This window comes from Engraulis encrasicolus, chromosome 2, assembly GCF_034702125.1.
Source record: "Engraulis encrasicolus isolate BLACKSEA-1 chromosome 2, IST_EnEncr_1.0, whole genome shotgun sequence".
NCBI lineage: Eukaryota > Metazoa > Chordata > Actinopteri > Clupeiformes > Engraulidae > Engraulis > Engraulis encrasicolus.
The window spans coordinates 20,039,098-20,053,652 of NC_085858.1; the positions used below are offsets into that span (position 1 = coordinate 20,039,098).

Below are 14,555 nucleotides of genomic sequence, written 5' to 3' on the forward strand. Positions count from 1 at the left end.
ATCTAAGGAGGATATTTAGTCAAACTATGATACTCCATGAGTCTTTAATCTCTTTCCCCAGTGTCCCATGGGTGCACACGGATGAAGGTTCCACATAAGGATCAAATCTATGGCGTCATTATGTGGACAAAAGGTCCACGAGCGCCACGTACTGCACACGCGAGGTATTTTATTGTGCGCGCGCGCGTAGACACTGTCGCGCGCGCGATTTTGCTCTGCGCGCGCGCGCAAACGCTGCCACGCGCGCGCAAACACCGTCTCACGCGCGAGAGGTGACATGAATTTCCTCACGCGCGCGAGCAGAAATATGAATATTTAAATTATCTCCTCCCACTGATTAGCATAACCAGCGAGGCGGAAGTTTGTTTAGTCCGAAATAGTCATACACAGATATCAAGATCAATTGTTTATATCGTTGCTACGTAGCAGGGACTGCAGCTCGCGTTATCTGACGAGTGGAATGACTGAAGGTTGCTGACAAGGGCATTTACCTCTATTTCTTACCCATTTTTATGAACACATTGTTTTTAATACATGTGTTTGTTTCATGGGCGAACTTGTTGAGATTCGCAGACAGCAGATGAGGAATAAAGTGAGTAGACATGTCATCAACTGAATATGGTTCGTGTTGTAGCCTAGGACTATTCCTGTCAGCTTCATTTTGCTCACGACGGAGTGTGTTTCACTGAAATCCAGCTCCGTGCATGCTGCATGACTGAGAGACATAGCCTACCGGTACAAACCTGTTTCCTACGATGGTCCAGTCCAGTCAGATATTTGTAATGTATAAGGATTCAAGTGTGTTTGATATAAGCATTGCAATAAAAGAGGGAGCCGGATAGTCAATTCAAGCGGTCAGATCAGAAAACCTTTATTGAAATCGGTTGGAACAATCATTCATTTTGCCACTGTCGTGTTCTCCATACCTGGTGACGAGTGGGCAAGACGGCCGCAGTTGACTTGAGATTTAATGTAGGCTATGTATTCAGCGATCCAACGGGTATACACAACTAGAGCTCTAGGTGAATTTAGCCTACATTGCATCAAAGAGCTCACTCTGTGCTTTGGAATGAAATGATGAAGTGGATAGAAAATGAACCGTGCGTGGAGTATCCAGTAGATGGCGTCGACACACTGTAAATAACCAATGACACTACAATACTGACACAAGCACAATGAATGATTAGGCTAGAAAGTATGATCACTTTCTCAAAGTACTGCAATGACTCCCAGAAGTTGACTGGTTCATGGAAAATGGTAGCGCAATACCGGCCTCTTCGAATATAGAGTTGAATAATTGAATCTTTAAGAAGTGACATAAATGGTAGGCCTACAGATCAATAGACTGTATTTACCTGCTCTCTTTGTGTCACTTGGCTAGTACATTTAATGCAATACCAGTGCAATGCAATACATTTAATAAAAAGGTGCAGACATTTTAATAAATAAATAACTCTGCCTTCAGTTGCTGATCGGCGGCCCCTGTACGGAGGTGGTCACACACAGCCAACGAAACCACATGGGCAACATGGAAGAGGTCAGTGTGCAGCCCAGCTTGTCTGACCCAAGCCATTTAAGTGGTTAAAGAATTTAGTGAATCCATCTACACATGCCATATCTACAGGGGCCTAATCTGTCTACCTTTTTTACATGTTGCAGCAATTGCCAAAGCAGGTGGGCCTTTGCCTGGATTTCATCACACAGCAGCAATAGGTCTCTGGTTAGGTAGCCTGTATACACTTTATTTCTGGAAGGTGATGTGGGTGTCATGTTACTTCAGCAAGCAGCACAACGCACACAGTTCATAACATTTCATCCAGGCAAGTTCTTCTCATTTTCATTTAGGGAGCTGCCAATCCCAATAGTGGTAACACAAGTGCAGAGATGTCATGTAGACTATTGAGCTCAACTAAATGGGTCACTAGTAACATAATAACAGCAATAGCTACACCACACGCACAAAGTAAATTGAATAATTGTTGTGATTCCAAATGACCTATTCTCGATGAAGGCACAATCTCTACATTTCTTTGCTGTACAGGAAATTCAGGCATACTGCATATCGGCAGTTGGTGAGATGGCGTGGGAGTTCATAGGCTATGTTTGGGTTCCACTGCAATCCTGTGCCGTCACAAAGATCTGGCAGACCTTTGAATCTACACATTGTACAGGTTTCCAGGATGTGATGTATTTGTGGCAAATAAAGACATTTCTATGTACAGTACACCTGAATCAGATGTATTTGTTATAATGCATTTCTTAACCTCAGTAATGGTTTTTAATGCATATTTAGGTTTTCACATGTATATTTATACATTGTATAGTATAGAAGATGGACTGAAAAGTTTTACAATATCATACACACACACACACACTTGCCCATACAGAGTTTTTGTGTACAATTTTGGGAATCGGCTGTGAGGGCGTCGGATCATCTCCTCTTTTGGGGGTACTGGGTACACACTGCTCAACGGTGGGGGCGATGGCTGCCTCTCACGTGGAGAAGTGTCAAAGTCTTGCTGTAGTGTAGGTCCGCTTTACTTGTCCTTGCCCACTCTCTCTCACTGTTGCACAGTAGTGTAGTGCTGCCTATTGAAACATGTGGTAGAAATTATGGGAAGCGATGATTTTGTTTATTCTGTTAATAGTGATATTGAACGGGATGTCTTTCACCAGCAACATTCTGAGGTTACTGAGAGGTATGAAATTACCTGCTTAGGATGCCATGGTATGTGAACGGCTTCATTTTTGGCGCAAAATGGTTGATGACGTTGTGGATTATGAGCTGATGTCTGGTGACCTGATGCCATTTTCTTGATGTCCTTCACCTAGCCAGTGTCATTGAGGTCATCAAAGTTTCCGGCCTCCTTGTCTGTAATGACAGGATATACAGTATTAAGAACATGACATATCACTGTCGCTCAGTAGTAGTTTTCTACATCTTGTCCAGACAGTGTAAAATAATTCTAATTGTTGGCAAATGAAATCAAACAGGTAATACTCAAGCACTGGCACATAATACAGTCCTTACCATCCTTACCATCTTATAACAATGACGACTTGGCCTGTATTATAGTTCTCAGAGTCGCCAAGAATGCCCAGCTTCCTGCTTGTTTAGCATGACACAGTAGGTCATGCTCGCATTAATTAGTTAGCCTACTAGCCTACTAAAGGACTTGTATTTATAATCAACATAAATCCACCGCCAACAACTGAACTAGCCTAGTGGTCTATTTACATGTCAAACATGGCCCACACAGCACAGAAACAAAAGAAAAGAGAAGAGAAAACATTGTAAGCTGGTCTTCGCCATTCACACACTTTGACAGTGTTTCCTAAATTGTGGCAGACAAATGTCTTTAGAGCAAATACCATACCTACCTAGGCTCTTAAACAGCACCTTCCTGCATTCTGGCGTCCAACTTCAGGAATGGGTCATCATCTCTGTATGACAGCATGCACAGAATTAGTGGTCAATATACAACATTTTTATAAAAGTAAGAGTATGCACATCCCACCTCGCTGAGGCCAGGTGCAGGACAAAGGCGCGTCTAATAGTGGAAAAGAGTAGAAGTCCGCATCCTGTGGCTCCGCTTTGAAAATGTATTCAGGTCATACAACCATGAAGACCCTGTTGGGGGTCAGCTGCTCTATGTTCCCACAGCCCATTGGTCCCACAGCTTATTCTTGCTGCTCCATGTTCCCACAGTTATTCAAATATAGGCCATGTGTTCCACACCTGTTTATTGTTAACACTACTACATAAGCTTGAGGCAGTTTTGAAAACTATCTCTGAACTACAGGAAGCCACATCTTGAGCAGTCACCTATAGCAGAAATGACAAGATCTGAAACAAACTGACTAATTTGAAAGAAAGGGCCCAGTGCATTAAAAAAAGAGAATGCAGACAGCCTATTTCAGGGGACTCAGAAATACTAGGCAGGGCACAGCATAGAGAGAGATCCAGGAGCGGTGGCGTTTAAACGTGACAGAAATCCAAGTTAAAACTTTAGAAAAGTGAGTTATTAAAAAGTCACTGGACTCGGAGGGAGGAGCACTGCGCAGAACATAGGGCTTTTTGATGCATATAATAGTTTACAACGCCTGCTCAATCAAATTCTCAATAACAGCATAAAAGTGAGCTTACCCTGTACTGTACCCTGTACCCTACTGGCTGCCTGGCAATCAAAATCCTTCACAGCTCTACCAGCCAGGGCTGTCCGAAGCGTTGCCACGGCAATCTGCCCAGGCCTCAGCGCTTTGCTTCGTAAGGGGTCTTAGGGGCAAAACATACCAAGGCGGAACGGTCGCGGGACGAACGCGGTCTTTATGCTTAGTTTCGGCCGGCGTGTTTTTCTCTGCCTCACACTGACAGCGTCGGCGTGCGCGGCCAGTCCTGTTCAAAACCCTCCCCACAGCCAAAGCTAGCATGCTACTTTGCCATTCATTTGAATGAGACACCGCGGAACGGTGCAATTATCTCCAGCACATACATTAATTCTCCAGTCTTGTCTAAATTTAAATGTAGGCTATTCCTATGGCGAACTATTCTCAGTTTATTATTATTATTATTAGAGGGTTGCTAAACACATGTCAGTTGAATATTGACTGAACAAACTAACCTCGGTCTGCGAATGATGATTCTCCTCTTTGGCCTCTCTGAAGTCCAGGCGAAAGTTGGCACAGCATCCTTTATAAGCTTTGTGATACCACGGGCGGTCTTTACAAAACACTGCTTCTCAAAGTGCTCAGAGCAAACCTTGGTCTCAGCGTTGATCTGTAACCATAAATACCAGGGTATGCATTTTAGTTCGTTAGCAAAACAACTTGATTTTGGCACAAGTAGGCCTATGCTACTGGTTCTGGTAGCACAAAATCAGTGGCCATCGGATCGCTTACCACACAATTAAAAGCCTAATCTTGAAATAGCGATCTGGAAATATCATATAAATGTAGCGTTGTGTAATTACACATTCATATTTTTTATTTCACCGAGGCATTCGCGTCATTAGGCTACATGAGTCATGACAAGTTTGGCGAGCTAGCTTATTTGTGCTAGCTAATGCGTATGATTGAACATAATTTTGCATCTTACCTTGAAATATGGACCAGGATCCCTCTTGATGTGATTTATACATTCACGGCGAAGTGCCTGCTCTTTGGGGAAACGGTGGAAAGTCTGTCCACGGTAGGATTTTTTCTCTTTGAGGACGAACATTTGGGCACACAACAGTGAGGCGCCATGACAGCTGGTGCGTTGCCGAATGTACCCCTGAAGTGTACCCCTCAACGTCTTTAGAATGTTCCGGGTGAATAAGGCGAACATAGACAGCATATTGACACGTTTTCATCCACCAAAAAATAAAATGGTTTTACGAATAAATATGTGAATGCCCTTGTCAGCAGCAGCCGTGAGTTGCGTTTCAGTTGTGTTTCAAAGGTGGTCGGTTGCAGTCACCGTAGCAACGATAGTCTATCAACAATTGAGATCTGAGCTCTCTGTGTTTGACTATTATGGACTAAACAAACTTCCGCTTCATTTGTTATGCTAACCAGTGGGAGGAGATAATTTAAATATTCATATTTCTGCTCGCGCGCGTGAGGAAATTCATGTCACCTCTCGCGCGTGAGACGGTGTTTGCGCGCGCGTGGCAGCGTTTGCGCGCGCGCAGAGCAAAATCGCGGGCGCGCAGAGCAAAATCGCGCGCGCGACAGTGTCTACGCGCGCGCGCAGAATAAAATACCTCGCGTGTGCTGTAAGTGGCGCTCGTGGACCTTTAGTCCCGATTATAACACCATAGAAATCTCTCTTAAACACCCCCTTCCCTCCCTCCCCCTGGGGCATCCACCTGCCTCTCCTGGGCAATTACGCTGTTCCACTTCTCCTGACAGACGTGTGCAGGTGAGGACACTTAACTGCCTGCCTGCCTGCTTTCACAAAATGGAGGACACCTTTTTGGCGGGCCCCAGAGTGTTTCAGCGATGGCACTCTAGTGTGAGAGGAGTCGACTTTTGTCTTTGCTCACATCCCCCGAATGTCGTCTCCAAGTCCCAGCCTATTTTGGCAGCAATTAGACGAGAGCCAGTCAGATGTAGTGTCATGATGATGAGCATATTCCTCAAGAGAGCGCCGTTTTTGCTCTGGTCTACTGTAGAAAGTGGAGGAATGAGCTGTGTGCCCCTTTGGCGTGCGTTGTTGATGTCATACACTTTCTTTACATTTGCTAACAATTGGCATTGAACGCCATTCCATTCAATCTTCACAGCGATACAGAAGACGTAGAATAAGATGGTGTGAGGGAAACAAAAAAAGATTTACGGCTTTTCATCACTGGCTTGTCTAAGCTCTCCTTTTCCACTGGCCAAGGCGGTTGTCATATTAATGTGACTCATAATGAGAATGGCCTGAATACCATTATGGAGCTGCCTGCCTGCGAGCGAGCAAGCAAGCAAGCCATTCGGTGCTTCCCTCCCTCTTTGGTCTGATTTGTTTACTTTGACAGCGCTGGGGCAAACGGAGACGCGCTCGCTCGCTAAATGGAATCAAAACGCAGTCCATGAATCACCCAGGTTAGGTGCACAAACAACGCAGTATACAGTAGCACAGCACTGCACAGCCCACTACAATAGTGAACAAACACGGGGGTGGGGGGATACAGTATGAATCACTTGGTGGAGCGTAAACACAGACAGTGGAGGAGAGCGAGAGAGAGAGAGAGAGAGAGAGAGAGAGAGAGAGAGAGAGAGAGAGAGAGAGAGAGAGAGAGAGAGAGAGAGAGAAGGGGCAGTGGGGTAGAGAGAGAGAGAGCGAGAGAGAGAGAGAGAGAGAGAGAGAGAGAGAGAGAGAGAGAGAGAGAGAGAGAGAAGGGGCAGTGGGGTAGAGAGAGAGAGATGGGGCACCTGGGAGCAGCTAGTCCAGTCTTGGGCCCAGGGGAGAACATCATGGCTACCACACTCTTACCATGATTACATTACACTTTAGCTGACGCTTTCCTCCAAAGCGACTTACAGATATTACAGTTACAGTCCCTGGAGCAGTGTGGGGTTAGGGGCCTTCCTCAAGGAGTGGAAGGGTGGCAATAGAACCTGGCTGCAACCCTCTGATCTACAGCCCATCTCCTGTGTGTGTGTGTGTGTGTGTGTGTGTGTGTGTGTGTGTGTGTGAGTGAGTGAGTGAGTGAGTGAGTGAGTGAGTGAGAGAGTGAGAGAGTGAGAGAGAGAGAGAGAGAGAGAGAGAGAGAGAGAGAGAGAGAGAGAGAGAGAGAGAGAGATGAGGTAGGGGGGGGTCAGTGGCTTAGGCGGACCTGTAAATCAATCCCGGCTAATGGTTGATGGCCAGGGTAACAGGAACTTAAGAAGAGGTCACACCATGCATCCACTTTTTATTACACACTTTGTTTTGGCACTGCCTTCATCAGTGTGTGGTGGCCAGGGTAAGCAATATAAAAAAATCATCTGAAGGTTGCTTTCAGTTGCTATTTGCTTTTTTCATTCATCATCTCTCCATTCCAATTCTCTTCCTTTTTGTCCTCTTCCATTTGAAAGAGTTGATCAGGGTCAGTTACGTACCTGGGTATGCACACTCGTATGGGCACACTGTGTTCTTTGTGTTTCCAATGTGCCTGTTCTGAGTGCAATTTAAATACTCACGGCTGCAAATTCTACCCCATTCAGATTACTAAGTGCTTGAGAGATGGAGGGAGCGACTACCGTACATGCCAGCGCGATACATAACCCACTCTATGCACATCACCTCACCATGCACTCAGTCAGTGTTAACATTTCACATGTGCTTATCAACATCAGAGGCCTGTCTGCCAAGAGTGATAACTCAGTCAAAAGCATATGCTCCCGGAGGCCGTGAGTGACGAGCACAAGTCCCTAATGTCACCGTAAACATATGTCCCCGTCCCTCACTCCCCCACCCTTCACTGACTCCGTCTCTGGACCACCCGGTTCCGTGACGCTGTTGACACAAGCACACCTCTGGGTCACGGAAGGGCAAACCCTTCTGTCACATCTACGGTAGCAGACAGACAGCACATTGACCACAGGCCAACCTGACACATACAGTATGAGCTGCGGAGAATAGAATAGATCAACCACCTGCTGGCTGTTTTGACACATCATATATATATGTGAGAGAGAGAGAGAGAGAGAGAGAGAGAGAGAGAGAGAGAGAGAGAGATAGAGAGAGAGAGAGAGAGAGAGAGAGAGAGAGAGAGAGAGAGAGAGAGAGAGAGAGAGAGAGAGAAATTTTGCACACACTTTGAGGCATAATTGTGTCAGAAGAGAGAGAGAGGGTTAGGAAGGGAATGGGGGATGAAGTAAGTTGTAATGTGCATGCATTGTCCTTCAGGTCAGCTTGCTGCTGCAGTCCCTGACCTGCTTGGTGAAGGAGGCAGGAGAGGAGAGGAGAGGAGATGGGAGGAGAGGAGAGGAGAGGAGAGGAGGGGTAGAGAAGTGGGGAGGAGAGGAGGAGAGGAGAGGACAGGAGAGATAAGTTGAGGAGAGGTGAGGGGAGGGGAGGAGAGGAGAGATCAGGGGAAGAGAGGCGAGGGAAGGAGAGGAGAGGGGAAGAGAGGAAAGGAGAGGAGAGAAGTGGAGAGGAGAGGGGAAGAGATGATATGAGAGGAGAGGAGAGGAGAGGAGAGGAGAGGAGAGAAATGAAGAGGAGAGGAGAGAAATGAAGAGGAGAGGAGAGGTGGATAGTATACTCCTGCACAGGGCCATTACCATACGGGGTGAAGGTTTATCAGACACGCTGCACAGCATTGATGAACCGGTCGGAGATAGCCCTGTTTGCTCTGGTAGTTGGGGTCGTTTGTCATTGTAAGCGACATATTTACACTGAAATAGACATTTTTCATATAAATGCCGGCTCTGCCTTTTTTATTTTTAATATATAGCCTAGGCTCTGGCTTTATGGCCAGACGCACTGATTTGATTACTTATGGATAATCTAATTGTAAACTGTAATATCTAGTTCACTTGATGGATTACATAGGCTTTCAGATTTTTTATTTTTTCATTTTGGACTCGTGCTGTCAGGAGAAGAAAGTCATTTAGTAGCAGCACTGTATAGTCGGAAAGGGGCGAGTGAGATTTAATATAACTGAAACCTCTAGAGCATGCAGCTGTTGTACAACCACGCTCAGTGGCGGTCCTACAATGAGTTCTTCCCCAGACGATGCCCCATGCGACGCCCCACCCATTTCATGGAGGCCCCGCCCCCAGCAAAAAAAACCCCAAAAAACGGTTCAAATAACCGACTAAAACAACTAATTGTTATGTTATTGTTACATCAATGTGGAAATAATGTAGAAATAACATTTTAAATGCTTTTTGATATACAGTATTTTCAAGTATGTTTATAGCGATTTTCACAATGTTGTTTGGCGGCGCGGCTTTGCAATAGGGGCAGTGATTCCTTGAGGTGCTGCCCCCTCTCGGATGCCACCCCGGGCAATTGCCCAGTTGCCCCACCCCTACACTGCAAAAAACGAAAATCTGTACAAGTGTAATATACTTGAAGTCAGCATTTTGGTCTCATTAGACTTGTTTTTGAATGTATTTTCTTGGTAAGACTGACTATTGTTAAGATGAATTGACTTGTTTCAAGAAAATTCATCTTTTTTATCCTACCTAGATAATAAAACTGGTTCTGAGCAGCTTTTTTCTTAAAATAGAACACATACTGACAGAGTCGCATTAACAATTAGACTGTGAGTACATTTTTACTTGTTTCAAGACAATAAGACAATCCAAATGAACCTGTTTTAAGAACTGGCTCGATCTCACTAAGATATTCTAGCTAATCAACTGTGATTGCATAAAAATGAATAGGGCCAATGAGATTTCCATTCAAGATTCATAGCTTTGACATTTCTGTTGTCTGTGCAGCATTTGGCATAGCAATTTCATGATTGTAAATCTGTATCCCATCTCAATGTGTCAAACACTTGAAATTCACCGCAAAATATACTGTAGATGAATCACTAAAATATATTCAAAAAAAATAGGGAGTCCCATATCTGTGATTATTGTCTTTCCTAATTGTTACCAAGAAACATCCATTTTGGAGATGATATTCAAAAAATCTAATCTTTGAACTGACATATGCCTCTGACGCCTTGATACCGCTGATGTGTGGCCCAATTCTTTTTCATGAGCAAATATACTGTTTGTTTGATGGGTAGGCTACTTTCGTCAATTTTGCTATGATTGTATTTATTTTATTTTTTTAAGATTGTTTTTGGTCTTTTTTACAACTTTATTGATGACAGGACAGTTTGAGAGGTGGACAGGAGGCGAATGGGTAGAAAGATGGGAAGGGGTCGGCAAATGACCCGGACCGGGAATCGAACCCGGGTCGGCCACACGGCAGACGAGTGCCCTACCAGTTGCCCACGGCAGGGCCATTTTGCTTTGATTTACAAGACATTTGCAGACATTTTATAGGCCTAATTTAATTTAGAAATTTAGAATAAAAAATAATGCTTTGACTCTAACCTCATGCACACGTGTCTCATCAAAGTACCCAGTGTGAAGGTAAATGTTGCATATAATGTTGTTTAGGGGGCACGTTGTTGTTCAGGATGCTGCTTTTTAAAGATGCTGCTCTGTCTCAGTTTTTGTAAAGTTTCCGTCATCAGAGCAAAAAAGGTTGTGAGTTATTTCACTTAATTCTATGATAAGATGTATAGCATGGTCCTTGCTGCTGATAAAAACAAAAGTGAATATCTTCAGAAATATCAGCATCTGTCCAGACGACATTTTTAGTTTGTTATCTATCATTAGATTCCATCGTTACACTAATTGGACATGTCTTGTATAGGCCTATTAATATGCAAACCTAGGCCTATAGCCTACCTGAAGTTATAACATCTAGATCAATATGATTTGACAAAATAAAGTGCTTCAATGCACGTTTTATTTCCTTTTGCACAACTGCAACAGCAAGGGCAACAGGTTTTTTTGTGTTCATTTAAGGCACACTCAAAAAATGTTTCTGGGTCCTGGTAAATATTAAGAAATATGTATACAAACAATTTAAGGAATATTGAAATCATATAAACACCATTTGAACTGTCTGCGTATTAACTTTTAAACAAATAATCTAAACAAATAATGTAGGCCTATGCACTTGAAAAAAGCTCATAATATTAACTGACATGCACATCACACTCCAGAACAGTAGGTGGCAGTAAGAAATGAATCGCCTATTGTCGAAACACATTTTCATTGACAGTATTTATCTTCTTCCTGCTGGCACCAAGTTGTTACCTTATTGGTACAGAAATATTTTACATAAATCAAAACTATATATGTGAAATTCATGCTGTAATTCAGGTGGGATAACAAACAAAAACAAAAAAAATCACCAAAGGTTAAAACCGGAAATGGAATTACGTCACTTCCTGTTCGTCAGATGGTCTGTCTCCTGCTTTGAAATTGAGGCAATCGTTTTCAGCCGGGTAAGTTTCACAATCCGTTTCAATCCCTGTCATCTTTGGCAATATGCTTGTATAGAGCTCTTCAGCGTTGACGTCAACTTGTATGCGGCGTTTGGACTACCGGTTCCCTGGCGATTTTTTACATTGCAAAAGGCCATAGAGATTCAGGTTTGGCAAAAATATAAGTTGCACGGCAACAACGAACATTAGCGTGTCCCCGCATCCCTTTCTCATTAGTGGAACGGATCGTATCATCATGTTGGTGTATTCACATGTTAAATCATGACGATTATAATTCAATATTGCTAACCCCTTTCTGATCATTAAAACTTCCGAACTACATACTTTCCTTTGGTTGCCATGGGTACAACCTTCCGCACGTACATGCCGTTAGATACTGGCGCCGTTTCTGTAGTCGCCAAAAGCTTCCGGGTTTAGCATATGGACGCAACATCATATTTATGTCGAAGTTTGACACAAAATGATCAACCATGTCATACCTACAGCCTATTTTTAACACCCTCGACAGTTTGCGGGGGTTCGCTAAGCGCGTGCTTGCACTCGGAGCTTATTTGAAATTTACCCCTATTCATTCCCAATGGAGGCCGGAAGCCGATAGGAACCAGGACGTCCTTAAATGCTAACATGAAAGACTACAATCTACTACATGCTTCCGCTTCCGCTGAAGAACTCTATTAAGACACTATTACAGTCATTTGTGAAGTATACTACGCTATTGTGATGTTTTTGGCGCTTTTGTCTGTATGGAAAGTTAACTGATACGAATATTGTTAGATCATGCTGTGTGATCTGACAAGCTGTTTGTCTTGCATTCAAATATCCACTCTTAAACATTAGCTTATCTTGTGCATCTTTAGGAGTAAAAAAAAATAACCTTAAGGTTTATCGAGTCTGAAGTGTAATTTACCAGCATAATTATTTTAAACATAATTTAACACCTGCTGCTGTTTAGCTTAGCAGCTAGCTATTGCTCTCTAGCTTGCTATTGCCCTGTAATGCCCCACATGTTACTCAAAATATGTATTATATTTTTTGTAATGGGCGTCACTATTGGCCAGTCCTGAATATCACCTTTGAAAAGCCATGTTTGCCGATATTGTGAGTAAAGGTTCATCTCTGTTTTTCAACTTGACAGATGGTTACCCCCTGTGCTAGTGGAAGATGTGACTTTGAAGACAGTCATTGTAAAAGGTAGGATTTCTGTCCATGTTCAATTGTTTTACACTTTACCCTCTGCTTGAACACTTTACTTACACCAAAGCAAAATGAGGATAAAAATATTTTTTAGCCAATTAGCTGTCATTTTCATGTCGGCATGGTGTCAACAGTTATTTTGTATTGTATGAAATATGGATATGGTGAAAAATATTTTAATTCACTTTAATTTCACGCTATCTTAAGTGGCTGTAGTCACGTTATTTACCTATATTCTTCAATGGTGACAATATTCCCCAGTCTAAAAAGTGGTGACGATGTATTTGATATGGCAGATTATATTTGGTTGAGGCTACTCTACTCTCCTTGACCCCTGGTCTCAATTTAGGTTTTACAAGAAGTCAGTCAATGCCATTGTGATGTTAGCCCTCATCTTATCTTGTAATTTCTGTAACATCAACTCCAGCAGTCTAATTATGTGTTTTGTCATAGGTGCAAAAGGCTTGTCTAAGATAAGCTGGCAGTCTACACCGCATGGCCTGCGTTGCTGACATTAAGTGAAGTAAGTGTGGTGGTACATTATGTCATAACAGATAGTATTTAAGTGTTGTTGTATGTCTGTCCTGTAGGATGTCTTTGTGGCTTGACCACAGGTGTTGCCCCACCTGCAGCTCCAGAGATAGAAAGACATAGTGACAAGTCACAGGACAGACAGGAAGCACAACACAACTGGGCCTGACAACCATGTAATTTTCTTGTAATGTGTCTTTGACAGGTTAATGCAGAGTTCCTGTGCCTGACAGATACTTGAGGAAGCATCTTGGAGGTTGTCAAGGAGAAGGGAGGCGTTGCCAGAAGGAAGGTAGGATAACTCATGGCTCCAGCAGCTAATGGAAACATTGTGTTTGAGTTGCAAACAATCTAATGAAGTTGGGTATTAGGTATTAGAAGGTCAGACATTAGGTGTGGGAGATGCATGGCCCACCTCTAGGCTCACTGACTCTGAATTTTGAACAGTTCTGATTATGGTGTTCACAAACGATCTGCACCCCAATAAAGAGAGCATGCGATAAATGGCACCTGCATATCACTGACAAGCACACTATTAAATGCCCCCTATTAGTGGCCATGGTTGTCATTCACTAGATATCAGCATTTTTACATTTAGTGCCATTAAAGCTACATAAAAAGTGTGTGCACAGTGTTAAGCTTTCTGCATTTTCTTTTTCCACCATCAGGACTGGAGTGGCGAAGTGATCCAAAGGCAGACTGCACATCTACGTATATGGTTTGCAAGGAACATCCCGTGCCAGAGACTGTGATACAAGGCATGGAGCTGTACAGTGAACTCGGAGCATCTCTTGTGCATGTGTGATGCTGTTACCGGTATATACCCTCAATCTCAACTCTGTGGATTTGGATTTACAATTTTAAGTATCCAGATGAACTGAAATATATGTTCTGGTGAATTTGGAAAATATGCCCAAAAGGTCCAATCACTATAAACTACAGTAAATATGTTGGACACTGGCAATCTCAGGTTCTAAGCCATTGTATAAAAGGACAATCCATCGCAATTCTATGCATACTTTTCTGTGCTGTTTTCTGATCTGAGTTGATGATTTTTTTGTCCTTTTTTGTCTTTTGTCAGCATGGCATTGAGTATCATTGAGGGGCTTTTTTCTAAACATTGGCTATGCAGATTAAAAGATGAGCACTATAAGGAAAGGCGTAATAACGCCTCAGTAGCACTTCATGGACACATTGATATCATAATTAAAAACATTTCTCTCTCCCTCTCCTCCCCCACTTTGAGAAAGAATCAAAGAGTCAAAAGTGCTCCTGCGGGCAGTTGGTTAATTCTAAAATGTCCATTCACAAATAACATCTTTTTCATTAATGTCTAAGTAAATAAGTGAGTAA

The 14,555-nt window shown here is 43.1% G+C and overlaps 2 long non-coding RNA genes across 2 annotated transcripts; one reads left to right on the forward strand and one right to left on the reverse strand.

Moving 5' to 3' along the window:
- Nucleotides 1-1,930: 1,930 nt before the first annotated feature.
- On the reverse strand, nt 1,931-3,698 carry LOC134461194 (uncharacterized). Its single transcript, XR_010037247.1, has 3 exons — nt 3,382-3,698; nt 2,712-2,872; nt 1,931-2,589 (listed from the first exon to the last, which is right to left on the reverse strand). It is a non-coding gene; the product is annotated as an uncharacterized LOC134461194 (long non-coding RNA).
- Nucleotides 3,699-11,440: 7,742 nt separating this feature from the next.
- On the forward strand, nt 11,441-14,002 carry LOC134461200 (uncharacterized). Its single transcript, XR_010037248.1, has 5 exons — nt 11,441-11,477; nt 12,613-12,668; nt 13,125-13,194; nt 13,408-13,494; nt 13,871-14,002. It is a non-coding gene; the product is annotated as an uncharacterized LOC134461200 (long non-coding RNA).
- The last annotated feature ends 553 nt before the right edge of the window (nt 14,003-14,555 follow it).